The following is a 14,388-nucleotide window of genomic DNA, read 5'->3' on the forward strand; positions in this document are numbered from 1 at the left end:
GGTACTAATGCTACAATTACTACTACAAGTAGATGCTTTTGAGGTTGACTGTCTACAAATATATTGGGAGGGGGAAGTTTACATTAAATTAAATATTATTCCATTATGTTATGCTAAATGTTAACTGTTAGCCTGTGAGAATCTCTTGCTTCGTTAATAAAATCCCACCTATTGGGTTAAAGGCTGGGAAATCTGGAGGATCTCATGGGGCGAGGTAACTATTCTGGAGTGATGGAGTTCATTCTGGTGGGGCTCACAAATAGCATACAGATGTGTGCCATCCTTTTTGTGCTTTTTCTATTGATCTATGTGCTTAGTGTCGTGGGGCTCAGCTCTCCACTTCATAATCCTATGTACTTTTTCCTAAGCCATTTAGCCTTTGTTGACTTCTGTTATACCTCCTCTATCACTCCCAGCATGCTGGTGGACTTGATTGTGGAGTTAAAAAGCATTTCCTTTACAGCCTGTGCTATTCAACTATGTGACTTCATCACTTTTATAAATGTAGAAATTTTTCTCCTGGTATTGATGGTGTATGACCATTATGTGGCAATCTGCCAACCTCTTCTTCATACAACTGTGATGTCTTGGAAACTGTGTACCCAACTGGTAGTTGGTACTTACCTATACTGCTTTTCGGTTGGATTTTTTCACACATTTCTGACATTTCGTTTCTCGTACTGTGACTCCAATGTCATCAATCATTTCTGTTGTGATGAGGTCCCCTTGTTAGCATTGTCTTGCTCTGACACCAGAATCAAAGAGAGGCTAATTTTTGCAATTGCTGATTTTAATAGACTTGGCTTGCTTCTGATTGTCCTCATCTCTTACATTTATATTCTCTTGACCATCTTAACGATCTACTCTTGAGACATATAGCCTTTTCCATCTGCGCCTCCCACTTAACATCTGTTACTATATTTTATGGGACCATCATCTTCATGTATTTACAGCCCAAATAAATAATTCAATGGACACTGATAAAATTGCTTCAGTGTTCTATACCATTGTGATTCCCATTCTTAATCCTTTGATCTATAGCTTGATAAATCAGGAGGTGAAATATGCCTTAAAGAGGAAAATAGGGAAAATAAGTTGTATTACACCACGAGTGCAATTCATTAAATAAGAAATATGGCCTAGTGAAACAAGTTTGGGCCTGAAAGTCAGCAGGTCCAGGTTCTCATGACAACTCCACCCCCTGTCTGCCATTTGGCTTTGGGCAAGTCACTTAACTTCTTCATGCCTCAGTCATAAAATGGGGTGGACTTTAAATCCTCCTCCTTCCAGTGTGAGACTTGGAGCCATATGTGGGACAGGAGCTGTGTCCAAACCAATAACCTTGTATCTAGCTTAGTGCTTAGTGCAGGTGACTGCAACATAGTGAGAGCTTAACAAAGTATTATAAAAATAAAGACTAAAGTGACATCTGTCCCATGGCAGATTGGATGGTCACAAATTTTTGAGTCCTATTCTCCTGAGCCCAAAGTGATAGTATGAACTACTTGTTGCCCTTTTCTCAACTAAAATTAAGGAGGGAGGCATGAAAACAACATCAGTGGAGACAGCGACAGTAGCAGGTGAGTAAAGGAGGACAACCAGTACTACTACGCACCTACTTTGTCTATTTCTTCCTACTTTTCCTCTTTCCTTTCATTGTCATTGCCTCACCCTTCCTTTCCTGCTCCTGCCATGGTTGCCCCAATCAATCAATCAATCAATCGGACTTACTAAGTGCTTACTGTTTGCGGATCATTGTGCTAGGCACTTGGGAGAGTACAATATAATAGACACTTTATATGTTCCCCAAACACATCTATCATGACTACATCTGACGGCTGTTTCCTGGAAGTTTCTGGAACTGCCTTTTCTGTGTGCAAGACAGCCATGTATGGGACCTAGAGGGAACAAGCAGCCCCAGCAACTATTGCCATGATGGATGGGGCCATGGAAATGGAAGATGGCTGATGACAGTAATGGAAAAAGGTTGATGTCAACTATTGAAGAGTGTCTAGATGAGAGTTGGTGACTATCTACCACTATGTGTGCCTTTATAGGCAACTTTGTATATGTATGTGTGACTGTGACAGTAACCACTGCACTGCCCATCTCTGTCCCTCTCTACTGATTTTTCAAATTTTTTTACTTCTAGTTCTTCCTCAATGACTGTTTCCAAATGTTTTTATTTATTCCTGTCTCATTTTAATTCTTTCTGCTTAACTTGAATTTATTCAAGGGACTGTCTCCTGATCTAGACTGTAAGATCCTTGAGAGCAGGGATCATATCTACTAATTCTATTCTACTCTTTCTTGTGCTTAGAACAATACTTGGCACATAGTAGGCACTCAATAAATACTTTGTATTGATTGATTAATTGATTTACTATGTTCCTTTATCCACCTCTATTTCTTTGCCTTCCTCAATCTCTCTGTTAATTGGTTGATTGATTGATTCCTTCAAATCAAGAAAAAACTCCTCACTCGTATTCAAGGCTCTCCATCGCCACCCACCCTCTCCTTCCTCACCTCCCTTCTCTCCTTCTACAGCCCAGCCAGTACACTTCACTCCTCTGCTGCTAACCTCCTCACTGTGCCTCGTTCTTGCATGTCCTGCTGTCGACCCCTGACCCACATCCTACCACTGTCCTGGAATGCCCTCCCTCCACACATCCACCAAACTAGTTCTCTTCTTCCCTTCAAAGCCCTACAGAGAGCTCACCTCCTCCAGGAGACCTACCCAGACTGAGCCCCCATTTTCCTCTCCTCCTCCTCCCCTCCCCATCGCCCCCTCCCTTCCTCTGCCTTACCCCCTTCCCCTTCCCCATAGCACTTGTATAGATTTGTTACATATTTATTACTCTATTAATTTGTGTATATATTTATTACTCCATTTATTTTATTAATGTGTACATAGAGATAATTCTATTTATTCTTATGGTATTGATGCCTGTCTACTGTTTTGTTTTGTTGCCTGTCTCCCCCTTCTAGATTGTGAGCCTGTTGTTGGGTAGTGACCATCTCTATATGTTGCCAATTTATACCTCCCAAGCACTTAGTACAGTGCTTTGCACACAGTAGGTGCTCAATAAATATGATTGAATGAATGATTCTCTCTCTTCTGTTTTGATTCTTTCTGTCTTTATAACAATAATAATAATAATGATAATAGTATTTGTTAAGTGCTTACTATGTGCTAGGCACTATACTAAGCACTGGGGTGGTTACAAGCAAATCATACTGGACACATCCCTGTCCCATATGCGTTATTTATCTCCTGTAGTTTCTTGACCACTCCCCAAGAAGCCCCATGAACGCCATAAATATTCACATTAAGGCCTGTAAAAAAATTAGTATTACTTCCACTTACGTTTTAAATTTAAATGTGCTGCAAGCTTTTTAGCAAATTCAATTGTAAACTCCCAATAAAATTTGAAAGCCATAGGGCAGTGACTTTTCATTTCGTTTATACTCCTTAGACCATATCATACACCAATCAACCTACGCATCAGGCAGAAACTCCTCACCCTCGGCTTCAAGGCTGTCCATCACCTCGCCTCCTACCTCACCTCCCTTCTCTCCTTCTCCAGCCCAGCCCGCACCCTCTGCTCCTCTGCCGCTAATCTCCTCACCGTGCCTCGTTCTCACCTCTCCCACCGTCGACCCCCCGCCCACGTCATCCCCCTGGCCTGGAATGCCCTCCCTCCCGACATCGGCCAAGCTAGCTCTCTTCCTCCCTTCAAGGCCCTACTGAGAGCTTACCTCCTCCAGGAGGCCTTCCCAGACTGAGCACCCTCCTTCCTCTCCCCCTCTCCATCCCTCTCGCCTTACCTCCTTCCCTTCCCCATAGCTCCTGTATATATGTATATATGTTTGTACGTATTTATTACTCTATTTATTTATTCATTTTACTTGTACATATTTATTCTATTCATTTTATTCTGTTAATATGTTTTATTTTGTTCTCTGTCTCCCCAATCTAGACTGTGAGCCCACTGTTGGCTAGGGACTGTCTCTATATGTTGTGAACTTGTACTTCCTAAGTGCTTAGTACAGTGCTCTGCACACAGTAAGCACTCACTAAATCCGATTGAATGAATGAATGAATGAATGAATGCACCTACCATTTTAATTCCTAGCAGGGCAGCAACTAAATTCAATCGTATTTATTGAGTGATTACCGTGTGCAGAGCACTGTCTTCTGGAAGGAGTGCCATGTGTGACTGAGCCTATAATAAATTTATTTTCTAGGAAAAAAATGAGTGTATTGCAGCAATCATTGATTAAATGTTCTCCAGATAGTTAATGCACCTTCCTAAGTCCATAAAAATGAATCATTAGTCCACAAGAACCCTCTTTGTCCCACCAAATCTTTGTCCCACCAGATTTGCTCTATCTTCTAGGCTATCCTCTACTCCCTCTCTGCTCTAACCATCCCTCCTCTCATTCTATTGTTCATTACATTACCAGGTTAAGCATAGGCAAGTCTCTGCTGTAAGTTCTTTCAAGAGTTTTCTACTAAAAACTATCCCTAAAACAAAGGAAAAGAATAGATAAGGAGAGATGAGGATGCTTTCTTTTGGGTTCTCTGACTTATTTTCTGCATAACAGGTATCTAAGGGCCATTTCTTTCTTTTTTTGACCCTGATCATGTATTTTTGTTTTTTCTTATCATTCATTCAATCATATTTATTGAGCGCTTACCATGTGCAGAGCACTGAATAAACACTTGGAAGGTACAATTTGGCAACAGATAGAGACAATCCCTACCCAACAACGGGCTCAAAGTCTAACATTCAAATCATTTCCCAAGGCTCATTTGCAGATGCAGCAGACTGAAACACTGTCTTTGACAACTTACCAGCATTCCCCTGTAAAAATAGTCACTTGGGGAATATTTTCAAGTCAAAGCTTGCAAATCAATAAATGTATTAATTGCACAGTGCACAACTAATTATGAAAATCAGTTCCCAGGAGAATTATTAAATGTGGGGCAGGACTGTAGTCCCTTTAGAAAATTATTTTTTAAAGACATTTGAAGTCAGTTATTCCATACAGTTTCCAATGGAAAATTAGTATATTGCCAAATACTTTCATTAGTTATGGACTTGAAGATGATGACTGGGTTCACAGTAATGGTCAGGCAATTAATTTATCAATCAGATATTCCAATTTCAACCATCTGTTATATGGTCTGTAAGGAAAATATGGTCCCAAAAGAAAGACAAAGTGATGTTTAGACCTTTAAACCATCATTTAAGGTTAAAGAGAAGTAGCATTACTTAATTGAAAGAGCATGGTTCTGGGAGTCAGAGGACTTGGGTACTAATCCCGGCTCCATCACTTGTCTGCTGCATGACCTTGGGAAAGTCACCTCACTTCTCTGTGCCTCAGTTACCTCAACTGTATAATCAGGATTTAATATCTGTTCTCCTTCCAAAGGGACTGTGTCTGACCTTATTAGCCTTTATCTACCCCGGGGCTTAGAACAATGCTGAACACATAATAAGCCCTTTAAAAAATGCCATAAAAAGAATCTATAAATTGAGAAAAGTAAAATAAAGTTTGACCTGAATGGAGAGGAAGATCAATTAATCAATCAATAACATTTATTGTCTCTCCCAGGGTCACATCTGGAGTGTTTCAAGTACTCTACCAGTTTAGATTACAGGAGGGAGAGTCAAGCAGAGGCATACCCATTCCATTCCTAGGTTGGGTAGTGGCTAGAGAATGAAAGGCAATCCCCTACAAGTCAGAACCCACCTGTTCTGGGCAGCAGCAGCATGGGAGAGAGTCAAGGGCAGAGACTCACGTTTACTGCTTGGAAGGAGGCAATAGTAAACCAGTTCCATATTTTTACCAAGAAAACTCTATGGATACTCTACCAGAATGATTGCAGATGGAGGTGGGATCTTCTGGGAGAAATGTGTCCATGGTGTCGTTATGGGTCAGAGACAACTCGAAGGCATAAGACAAGAGAATTGTCTTGTCTTATTTTCAGTTGTTCTCCAATTGTCCACTGTGTGACTTTAGGCAAGTCACTTCACTTCTCTGTGCCTCAGTTTCCTCATCTGTAAAATGGGGATTGACTGTGAGCCCCCCGTGGGACAACCTGATCACCTTGTATCCCCCAGCGCTTAGAACAGTGCTTTGCACATAGTAAGCACTTAACGAATACCATTACTATTATTATTATTATTATTATTATTAAGAGAAGCATTTATTGAGCTACTACTGCATAAAGAATACTGTACTAAGCGTTTGGTAGAGTACAGTGCAAGAGTTGATAGACGCATTCTCTGGCCACATTGAGCTTCCATACTAGAGATTCATTCATTCATTCAATCGTATTTATTGAGCGCTTACTGTGTGCACAGCACTGTACTAAGCGCTTGGGAAGCACAAATTGGCAAAATATAGAGACGGTCCCTACTCAACAGTGGGCTCGCAGTCTAGAAGGGGGAGACAGAGAACAAAACAAAACATATTAACAAAATAAAATGAATACAATAAACATGTACAAATAAAATAAATAAAAAATAGAGTAATAAATACGTACAAACATTTATACATATAAATAGGTGCTTTGGGGTGGGGAAGGAGGTAAGGCAGGGGGGATGGAGAGGGGAAGGAGGGGGAGAGGAAGGAGGGGGCTCAGTCTGGGAAGGCCTCCTGGAGGAGGTGAGCTCTCAGTAGGGCCTTGAAGGGAAGAAAAGAGCTAACTTGGCAGATGTGTGGAGGGAGGGCATTCCAGGCCAGGGGGATGACGTGGGCCGGGGGTCGTACGGCGGGACAGGTGAGGGCGAGGCACGGTGAGGAGATTAGTGGCAGAGGAGCAGAGGGTGCGGGCTGGGCTGTAGAAGGAGAGAAGGGAGGTGAGGTACGAGGGGGCGAGGTGATGGAGAGCCTTGAAGCCGAGGGTGAGGAGTTTTTGCCTGATGCGTAGGTTGATTGGTAGCCACTGGAGATTTTTGAGGAGGGGAGTAACATACCCAGAGCGTTTCTGGACAAAGACAATCCGGACAGCGGTATGAAGTATGGATTGAAATAGGGAGAGACAGGAGGATGGGAGATCGGAGAGGAGGCAGATACAGTAATCCAGACGGTATAAGATGAGAGCTTGAATGAGCAGGGTAGCGGTTTGGATGGAGAGGAAAGGGCGGATCTTAGCAATGTTGCGGAGCTAAGACTGGCAGGTTTTGGTGACAGCTTGGATGTGAGGGGTGAAAGAGAGAGTGGAGTCGAGGATGACACCAAGTTTGCAGGCTTGTGAGACGGGAAGGATGGTAGTGCCATCAACAGTGATGGGACAGTCAGGGAGAGGGCAGCGTTTGGGAGGGAAGAGAAAGAGTTCAGTCTTGGACATGTTGAGTTTTAGGTGGCGGGCAGACATCCAGATGGAGATGTCCTGAAGGCAGGAGGATGTCCTGAAGGCAGGAGGAGATGCGAGCCTGGAGGGAGGGAGAGAGAGCAGGGGCAGCGATGTAGATTTGGGTGTCATTAGTGTATAGGTGGTAGTTGAAGCCGTGGGAGCGAATTAGGTCACCAAGGGAGTGAGTGTAGGTAGAGAACAGAAGGGGACCAAGAACTGAACCTTGATGAACCCCTACAGTAAGGGGATGGGAGAGGGAGAAGGAGCCCGCAAAAGAGACTGAGAATGAACGGCCGGAGAGATAAGAGGAGAAGCAGGAGAGGACAGAGTCTGTGAAGCCAAGGTTGGATAGCATGTTGAGGAGAAGGTCGTGGTCCACAGTGTCGAAGGTAGCTAAGAGGTCGAGGAGGATTAGGATAGAGTACGAGCCGTTGGATATGGCAAGCAGGAGGTCATTGGTGACCTTTGAGAATGCAGTTTCTGTGGAATGTAGGGGATGGAAGCCAGATGTATTTTAAATGTATTTTAGAGATGTATTTTATCTCCAGTTCTAGTGACTATTTTATAATATTAACAAGAGTAGTGATATTTCCTAAGAGCTTAAAATGTGCAAAGCACTATATTAAGCCCCATGGTAAATAGAAAATACTCAGGTCTGACACAGTCCTTGTCGCACAAAGAGTTTACAGTCTAAGGGGAAGAGAGAACATGCATTGAAGCTTCGTTTTACAAATGAAGAAACCAAGGCATAGAGAAATTAAGTGGCTTGCACAAGGTCACACAGCAGGAAGACGAACGAGCTGGGATTAGAACCCGGGTCCTCTGACTCCCACGCTGTCTTTCCATGTAACATTTGTTAAGCACTTAATGTGTGCCAAATTAATCACATTTAACGAGTTCTTTCTGCGTGCAGACCACTGTACTACGTCAAGCACTGTCCTAAACACTGGGGTAGATACAGGTTAATCAGGTCAAACCCAGTCCTTAGCCCACATAGGGCTCAAGGTTAAGGGGTATAGGAAAAGGTACCTGACAGCTATTAGCAATTCACATGAGAGGAATCCCTTTCAAATGAAAAGTCTGCTGTCCAATCCTATCATGGGACCATTTAGAAATGAAACAACCCCTTCAAAACACGGAGGTCTCAGCCCATTTTCCCCCCGAGGAGATGTGTTACAGCATGCTCCCAAGGGAAGGGAGTGAATGTTTCTCCACCCTCTTCCTACCTCTTCCCAGAGGGATTAGAAAACACCTAAGATTTACAGCCCTCCTACATGCTTGGGAATACAGACACATAACTCCGAGCATACACAACTTATTCTGAGAAACATTTGCCCAAGAGTGAAATTCCCATGGAGGGTGGCAGGATAGAGTGCTTCCCATCTTCCATTATTCATTTATTCATTCATTCAATTTTATTTATGAGGATCGTACTGTGTGCAGAGCACTGTACTAAGCACTTGGGAGAGTACAATATAACAATGGACAGACACATTCCCTGACCACAACAAGCTCACAGTATAGATGGGAGACAGAGACCAATATAAATAAATAAATTACAGATATGTACATAAGTGCTATGGGGCTGGGAGGGGAAATGAAATGAAAAAAGGAAGCAAGACAGGGTGACAAGGAAAGGAGTGGGAGAAGAGGAAAGGAGAGCTTAGTCAGGGAAGGCCTCTTGGAGATGATGATGATGGCATTTAGTAAGCGCTTACTATGTGCAACACACTGTTCTAAGCACTGGGGAGGTTACAAGGTGATCAGATTGTCCCCCGGGGGGCTCACAGTCAATCTCCATTTTACAGATGAGGTAACTGAGGCCCAGAGAAGTTAAATGACTTGCCCAAAGTCACACAGCTGACAACTGGTGGGGCGGGATTTGAACCAATGACCACTGGCTCCAAAGCCCGGGCTCTGTCCACTGAGCCACGCTGTGCCTTCAATAAGGCTTTGAATGGGGGGAGAGTAATTGTCTGTCAGATTTTTAGAGGGAGAGATTCCAGTCCAAAGGAAGGACATGGACCAGGGGTCAGCGATGGGATAGAGATAAAGGTACATTGGGAAGGTTGGCATTGGAGGATTGAAGTGTGAGGGTTGGGTTGTATTAGGAGAGTAGTGAGACACTTGAAGTCAATGTAGGGCTGAAGCTCCTGGCATGTTAGAAGTTCCAAAGCTGCATGCTGCCAAGGGTAGTACGTGAAGAGAGTTCTTCAGGAAGAAAATCTGACTCAGGAAAACCTAACATTAAGCACGAACCAGAGCCCGGGTCATTGGAATAAGATTAACTATTTTAAAGTCAAGTATTCCTATTCCCACTTACAAACCTGCCACCAAATGACTCTGCATAACGTCCTTTCCTTCAGTCTCAGGAGGCAAGTCAGAAGCAAGAAGAGGAAAGAAGGAACAGCAGGGTGGTAACTGTGAACTAGGTGGACATCAGGTCAATCAATTGTATTTATTGAGCATTCATTCATTCAATCGTATTTATTGAGCACTTACTGTTTGCAGAGCACTGGACTAAACTCTTGGAAGAGTACAATACGATAGGGTTGGTAGACATATTTCCTTGCCCACAAGGAGCTTATAGTCTAGCAAAGGAAGTGGCAGTATAGAGGAAGACATTACTGCCCAGCCAAAATCATCAATTCAACATGCTTTAAGATTACCCACATAATGTTCTGCATTCTATGCAAAAAAATCTTGAGGAAGCTTTCCTTTTTAAGGCAAGCTTCAGTTCAAAATAATCACCAGTCTTCATCGGATAATGGGAAGGAGAAGCAGTGAGAATATATTATTCTTTAAAACGAATGGGAATGAAAATGTAACACTGAACGAAAACTCCTGAAAAGAAAATTCTCCTGTTTGATTTGAAATAAGACAGCACCTTGGCAGTTACAATTGAAAGGCAAGACAGTTCCTTAAATACAAAAGTTAGGAAAGAAAGGACACATGGAATGTTTAGAAAGAAAGTGATTCTTTGAACAGGTTTACCCCCAACCTTCCACACAAGATAGGGACAGGATTCAGTGGAAACACCATAAAAAGAAAAGTCCAGAGTCAGATCATTTGGTAATCGGAATTGAAAAAAATAAAAGACACTGTGGTCAGTTGTTACTGAGCAGAGAAGAAATCATTCACTGAAATTTCTCTCAATAAAGATCTCTCTTTTGTAGTGTTCTGGTTAGTATTATCCTCTAGACTGTAGGTGTGTTTTGGTCAGGGAATGTGTCTGTTTGTCGTTGTATTGTACTTTCCCAAGTGCTTAGTACAGTGGTCTGCACAAAGCACTGAATTTATAAACTCAGTGGGATGGGCTGTAGAAGGAAAGAAGGGAGGTGTGGTAGGAGGGGGCTAGGTGATGGAGAGCCTTGAAGCCGAGAGTGAGGCGTTTTTGCCTGATGCGTAGGTTGATTGGCAGCCACTAGAGTTTTGAGGAGGGGAGTAACATGCCCAGAGTGTTTCTGCACAAAGACGATCCCGGCAGCAGCGTGAAATATAGATTGAAGTGAGGAGAGGCAGGAGGATGGGAGATCAGAGAGGAGACTGATGCAGTAATCCAGTCAGGTTAGGATGAGAGATTGAATGAGTAGGGTAGCGGTTTGGATGGAGAGGAAAGGGCGGATCTTGGCGATGTTGTGGAGGTAAGACTGGCAGGTTTTGTTGATGGATTGGATGTGAGGGGTGAACGATAGAGCAGAGTCGAGGATGCCACCAAGGCTGTGGGCTTGTGAGATGGGAAGGATGGTAGTGCCATCTACAGTGATGGGAAAGTCAGGGAGAGGGCAGGGTTTGTGAAGGAAGATAAGGAGTTCAGTCTTGGATATATTTAGTTTTAGTTGGCGAGCAGACAGACAGATGGAGATGTCCTGAAGGCTGGAGAAGATATGAGCCTGGAGGGAGGGAGAGAGATCAAGGGCAGAGATGTAGATTTGGGTGTCAAAAGTGTAGAGATGATAGTTGAAGCCGTGGGAGTGAATGAGTTCACCAAGGGAGTGAGTGTAGATAGAGAACAGAAGGGGACCAAGAACTGACCGTTGAGGAACCCCTATAGTAAGGGGATGGGAGGAGGAGGAGGAGCCCACCAAAGAGACTGAAAATGAACAGCCACAGAGATAAGAGGAGGATCAGGAGAGGATAGAGTCTGTGAAGCCAAGGTTGGATAGCGTGTTGAGGAGAAAGGTGTGGTCCACAGTGTCGAAGGCAGCTGAGAGGTCGAGGAGGATTAGGATAGAGTAGGAGCCGTTGGATTTGGCAAGCAGGAGGTCATTGGTGACCTCTCTCTCTCTCTCTCTCTCTCTCTCTCTCTCTCTCTCTATCTCTATCTCTATATATATGTATGGAGCAACCACTCAGTGGAGACATACAGCCCTCATCATTCTGCTGTGGTAAAACAAGGGTCTACAGATGGCCACATGCCATTCATAGGCCGTAACATCCTGCATGTAGTACTCTGTAATCACCGTAGTGATGAAGAAATAACACTGCACTGAACAGGAAGCCAACGAAATGGTTTTCTTTTCTGAGAAGAAATCCATCAGCATTTTGCTAGTGACATTTATTGCATAACAAAGATCTATAAAGGACAAACCTGAGAGAAAAAGGTACATGGGGGTGTGAAGCCGAGAATCTACCCAGATCAGCATAAGCAACCCAAGGTTTCCTACCACTGTGATGAGGTAGATAAATAGAAAGAGAACAAAGAGTACAGACTGTAGCTCCAGACCATCCGTTAGCTCCAACAGAATAAATTCCATGACCAGGGTATCATTTCTCTGGGGAATTTCCTTAGGTGTTGGCATAATCTGCTAAAATAAATTAAAACGGAGAAGAAATATGAGGATTCTATCAACGTAAGCACTCTCTTACTCCTATCATTCTCCCACTCACATGAGAGCACTTCAAGGAATCTCACTTCATCTTTAAATGCGGGTGATGACTTGTATAATTACAGGCTGAAAAAGCCAACTTTATTCATCCATTTCGGCTGAGACAGTTATTATAAAAATACCTGTGGTATCTGTTAGGTGCTTATCACATGCCAAGGACTGTGTTGACCTCTGGGAAAGTGGCAAGATAGAGTCCCTGTCACAGATGGGACTCCCTGTCTAAATAGGAGAGAGAACAGGTATTGAATCCCCATTTTACAGATGAAGAAATTGAAGCACAGTGTAGTTAAGTGACTTGTCCAAGATCACACAGCTGGCGAGGGGCAGAGCTGGGTTTTGAACTTGCATTCTCTGACTCCCTGACCTATGCCTTTGAGGCCTGGGGACCGTGCCTTTGACAATAGGGCTGGCTCCTTCCTTCTCCACCATTATATTGAAATTTTCTCCATGCTATGCCGGATTTCTGACATAACAGGTAGAATCCTAGAATTCCCAATGCTAGAATTGTTAAGGGATTCTCTTAAGGCTTAAACTGTTCCTAGAGAAGAAGTCAGTATCCCTGTAGGCTGTGTTAGTTCTTGAGACTAACAGGGCACTAGTTAGCTCACTGTTAATGATAATCATGTTTCCTAAGTCTTTACTTCATGTCAATCACTGTGGAAGTGTTGGGGTGGATAAATGATAATCAGATCAGATGCAGTTCCTGTCCCACAAGAAGTTCACAGTCTACGTAGAAGGGAGAACAGGCATTGCATCCCCCTTTTGCAGTGGAGGAAAATGAGAGAAAGCAAAGTTAAGTGGGTTGCCCAAGGTCACACTGCAGGCAAGTAGCAGCGCTGGTATTGGAACCAGGTTTCTGACTCCCAGACCCATGTTCTTTCCACTAAGCTATGCTGCTTCTCAGTGACTCTTTTCCCAGTCCTCTTCTCCTTATTTTTATTCTCCTTCTTTAATTTTCTCTCCCTCTCCAAGCGCCCTGTATCCAACCTGTTCAGGAACAAACTCAGATGTCATCCCTCTCCCTCTTCGTTCCATCAATGTTAGCATGCTCTGTAGCCAGAAAGAGGCTTGGTCAGAAGTAAATCTAAGATAATCACCGCTCAGTATTTAGTGTGACTTCTCTTCAGCTCTGTCCTTCCTCACCAACCTAGAGTTCAAGTAGAGAAGTAACTTGCAAAGGCTGATCTGTCAGATTCAGTGCTGAGCAGTCAGGCGGTTATAGCTGTTGCTTTCATAGCTACCTCTTCTTTTTCTGGGAAGTAAATTCCTTCCTAAATGGGTGGAGGAGAAAAGGAATGGGTGAAGCATGCCATATCTGAATGCTCCAGCTTCTGTGAGGCAGTGGAATTTCTCAATGAAATTTGCTAATTCCATTAATGACGTCTTCACCTGGAAACTGAGAAGAGTTCTAGCAAGATGCTAAAGGATGATTATTTAAACTGCTCTGCAAAAATATTGACTGAGAGTTACCTAAGGACTACAACAATTCTCTTGATTTACTCTTCTTACACTGACCTTTTGAGGAAAGGAGAGTGAAGACTGGTGGACAAGAACTGACAGGCCAAGACTGGAAACTGTGGAGTGTGCTATATTTTCTCACACACAGGAGAACACTATCTGTTTCCACATTCTAGTCCCTCTTTCTAACGTTTGCTGTCTTCTTTCCTGCTGTGGCCCCCATTTATATGGCTTCTGTTCTCCCTCTGCCTCCTGTCCTTCCTCATATCATTTTTGAGCTCCCTCTCCCTTCCTTCTCACAAATGTTTCCACCCAGACCCTTCTCCTCTTGTCCTCTCATTCATGAGACTTCTCTCTTAACTACTTCCCTTCTCTGTTGATTCATTCATTCAAATGTATTTATTGAGCACTTACTATGTGCAGAGCACTGTACTAAGCACTTAACTCGCAAGACTATTAGATTACTAATAAAATGTTAAGAAAACAGAAAAATCTATTAAAGGTTATGGAAGTGATGATAATGACAATGGAATTTATGAAACACTTACTACGTCACACACTGTACTACATGCCAGAGTAAATAAAAAATTATCAGGATAGACCTGCCCTTGTGGGGCTCACAATTTAAGGGACTGGGTGGAAATGTGTGTTTATTTTAATTCCATAATTCCC

The 14,388-nt window shown here is 43.1% G+C and overlaps 1 pseudogene; it reads left to right on the plus strand.

The window, feature by feature from the left end:
- The first annotated feature begins 204 nt into the window (after positions 1-204).
- On the plus strand, positions 205-1,129 carry LOC119922204 (annotated as a pseudogene).
- The last annotated feature ends 13,259 nt before the right edge of the window (positions 1,130-14,388 follow it).

This window comes from Tachyglossus aculeatus, unplaced genomic scaffold (genome assembly GCF_015852505.1).
Source record: "Tachyglossus aculeatus isolate mTacAcu1 unplaced genomic scaffold, mTacAcu1.pri scaffold_100_arrow_ctg1, whole genome shotgun sequence".
Taxonomy (NCBI): Eukaryota; Metazoa; Chordata; class Mammalia; order Monotremata; family Tachyglossidae; genus Tachyglossus; species Tachyglossus aculeatus.